The sequence below is a fragment of the Portunus trituberculatus genome, chromosome 31 (assembly GCF_017591435.1).
Source record: "Portunus trituberculatus isolate SZX2019 chromosome 31, ASM1759143v1, whole genome shotgun sequence".
NCBI classification, from domain to species: domain Eukaryota; kingdom Metazoa; phylum Arthropoda; class Malacostraca; order Decapoda; family Portunidae; genus Portunus; species Portunus trituberculatus.
Genome location: NC_059285.1, coordinates 3,949,122 through 3,951,591, shown reverse-complemented (window position 1 = coordinate 3,951,591; position 2,470 = coordinate 3,949,122). Strand labels below are relative to the sequence as shown.

Here is a 2,470-nt window from a genome sequence, read left to right as displayed (position 1 = left end):
CCTTTCAGAAATAACAAAAAAGTGATTATTTCGTGCACACACAAACACACACAATCAGCTGTCATGACAAAAAAAAAAAGCCATTTTTGCAAAGCTTCCTTACAATACTATTTAAGCCCTTCAGTAGGGTGACACATTGCCATACCCTTTGTGGTGACTATTTGGTGATTTTCACTGCTTCACAAACTCATGTGGGAGGATTAAAAAAGTGAAGACTGTGGCCATTAATCTTGTGACCTCCATACACTCTTCCTTATGTCAATATAATGGTCTTATTGTAGCAAAACTGTCTTATAATGCCATCAAAACACACCAAACTGTCTTAAATTGCCCTCAAAATATGCCAAGCTGTCTTAAACTACCCTCAAAACTTGTCAAACTGTCTTAAAATGCCCTAAAAACATACCAAACTGTCTTAAACTGTCCTCTAACCATGCCAAGCTGTCTTATAATGCCCTATAAACATACCAAACTGTCTTAAACTACCCTCAAAACATGCCAAGCTGTCTTAAACTACCCTCAAAACATGCCAAACTGCTTTATAATGCCCTAAAAACACATCAAATTGTCTTAAAAATACCCTAGAAAACATGAGTCTCCATATTCCTTTTGGTTACTATTTTGGTGAATTACTAAAACTTCACAAACTCATGTGGGGGATTAAAATATTGAAGACTGTGGCCATTATTCTTGTGACCTCCATAGACCTTTGTTAATGTCACTGAAATGGTCTAATGGTACACAAATTTCAGGTAAAAATGTGTCCCAGTGCTTAAAGGGGTTAATATAGTGAAGACTGTAGCCATTAATCTTCTGACTTGAGGAACTTTATGCTGGGCCACGAGATTGAGTAGTTAAGGAGTTTGCATTAGTGGGAGTCACACATCATGCATGACTCTGCCCTCATCTACTCATATTTAGCCCAGCACTGTATTCCTCAAGTGTACCAGGTACCTAACTATCAACAGACATGACTGGCAGTCCCAAGCTGAACATGTTGTTTATTAGGACATGACTTGATAGCATTACAGCCACCATGCAGAATGCCAGTGACAGCCACACCTCACTGCCATTCCAGAACATCATCTTCATCTGTACGGAGTTGCTGTTTGCAATGATGTTCCTCCAGTTAACTGCCCTGTTGGTCCTTTCCCTCCAGCATATCTAGCCCTTTCATTTCTCTTTCTTGTCATCTTAAATAGTCCTTGTTCTCTGCTATCATCTAATCTTGTTTGTATCTTCATCTTGTCTAGTCCTTTTATTTTCTCTTATCTTGCTTGTATGCTATCTATCATCATCTCTCCTTCTTCCTTGCATTTCCATATATCCAAGACTCCTTCTCTCATTACTTGCTCCATCCCTTGTCAGTTCTGACACCATCTAGGCTTCGCTTCATGTGTCTTTAGTAAGATATCTCCCGCCTTTAGTGTTCCACCACGCCAACAAGACCACATATCTGGAAGGAACAAGGGGCTCAGTATATTGAGTCACAGTTGGCATACTGTGAAGCACAAATTCTTAAAGATTAAGAATCTTAAACTTGGTATCAAGTTGCTTTACTATCATTTTACACGATCAAAGTTTGCACACAATCCCTTAAGAACTAACAGACTTCATATCATTCTGATGGCTAGATACAAGCAGTATTAAAACATTTAAACATGTTTATACATTTCCCACAAACCTCGATATTGTGTTCTCCTTGGCAGACCAGGACAGCAGGCTGCAGATGGTGTACACACTGGGCAAGGTGCCTGAGGAGTGGGAGGGTGAGGAGGGATTCATTGACACCAATATGATCAACACTCACGTCACAAAACCTAATGGCATCAATCACAAGGTAGTTAAGTTTAAGTACAGCCACAGAAATGCAAGGCAGCATACAGCTAGCTAGCTAGCCTATCTCATTTAATCATTTCCCCCACTTCTGTCTCTAGCTTTGTGTTTAGCCTTGTCAATTCTTGCATTCTCCTCTTACATTTCTTAAAAATCTACATAAAAAAACTGAGTTTGCCTTGTATGTATACATACAAAAACCCACCTGATTGTTAGAAAAGGATGTTTCTTGCCTCACAGATTGTGATGTGCGGTGGGCCAGCAATGGTCCTGTCTTCCCTGTATTCCCTCCGCACTCTTGGCTACACCTCGGAGTGTGTGTTTGTGTACGGCCAGTTTGGCATCGAACAGGTCAAGACGGTGTATGGGAAGAACATCAACCTCTCCTCCCATCGCTGTGACAACCTTGTGTAGTGCTGCTCACCTGAGGAAAACGTGATGCAGTGAAAAGAATGGTAGCCTGACCTGCTTGTTGTGGATGCAGCAAATCACTGTGCATTGTGGCTGCCAAAAGGTTTATTTGGAGTACACTTCATGTGTTTCCCTTACAAATTTATTCAATTAGCAAATGCAATTAGTTAATCTCATTTCTTCACTGCTTGCTATGTACCTACTTTCTCTCCCATTCATTTAG

At 40.4% G+C, this 2,470-nt stretch overlaps 1 long non-coding RNA gene across 2 annotated transcripts in view; it reads right to left on the bottom strand.

Moving 5' to 3' along the window:
* Window positions 1-1,315: 1,315 nt before the first annotated feature.
* The window catches only part of LOC123511640, an 8,380-nt gene continuing 7,225 nt past the window's right edge, over window positions 1,316-2,470 (bottom strand). For both annotated transcript variants that reach the window (XR_006676876.1, XR_006676877.1), the window contains 3 exons: window positions 2,042-2,260; window positions 1,685-1,754; window positions 1,316-1,456 (listed from right to left, as the gene is read on the bottom strand). This is a non-coding gene — a long non-coding RNA (uncharacterized LOC123511640). The remainder of the gene's footprint in view (window positions 1,457-1,684; window positions 1,755-2,041; window positions 2,261-2,470) is intronic.